The following is an 857-nucleotide window of genomic DNA, read 5'->3' as shown; positions in this document are numbered from 1 at the left end:
GTATATATAGGAACCTGGCAGGCGTGAAGTGGATTCGATCCACTTTACCCATATTTGAATAGCTAGGCCGAAGCGGTCTCCACCACTTGACCCTTTTCTGACCTCTTCTGCTCGATCTAGAATTGAGGTAAACAAGCTAAATCCTTTGCACTCACTGCCCTGCTTCATGGCTATATAAACAGGACACTCCAAGAAAACTTCCTCTTTTCACTTTCTAGTGACCAGTGGTCAATTGACGTCTCATGGAGAAAGATGCCTGGCTGATCAGCTACAACTTGGCAGAGGGAGAAATAACTTTACTGTCAGCCACTGTCAGACAATGGCGCCAACATTATAACCCTACCATCTCTCCCTCTATACAATTACTGCTATAAAAGAAGGAACATACAGATACAGGCCTACATTCTCAACCTTGCATGTTTTATATACTATTACACTGGCCTACCCGTCGTGGTATGGCAACCTAGAATGTAACGGCATAAATAAATATTTTCTTATAAAAAATGATCTTCATCGTGCAATCCTATAACCGTTACAAGTGGTTTACGGCTGAATTCTTCAATTGAGTTTGCTACGCTGTCTGGCGAGTACTAACCTGAAGTATTTTCAAACTTCTTCAACATTAATTCCAGCAACTGTTGGTTTTGTTGTAGTTGCCGTTGCTGCTGCTGCAATTGCTGTTGTTATTGTTGTTGCTGCTGCAACTGCACCACGGAGGCTAATAAGTCTTCCATGTTAAAACGATTTTTAAATTTTGGCTTCGTACCAAAATAAAAATGTTAAACATCCAACGCAAACTTCGAACAACTCGTCGCCACTTTTATATCCTTGTATTAGATATATAATATAACGAAGCG

This window comes from Octopus bimaculoides, chromosome 1 (assembly GCF_001194135.2).
Source record: "Octopus bimaculoides isolate UCB-OBI-ISO-001 chromosome 1, ASM119413v2, whole genome shotgun sequence".
In the NCBI taxonomy this organism is placed as follows: domain Eukaryota; kingdom Metazoa; phylum Mollusca; class Cephalopoda; order Octopoda; family Octopodidae; genus Octopus; species Octopus bimaculoides.
This window is presented reverse-complemented; position numbering follows the sequence as displayed.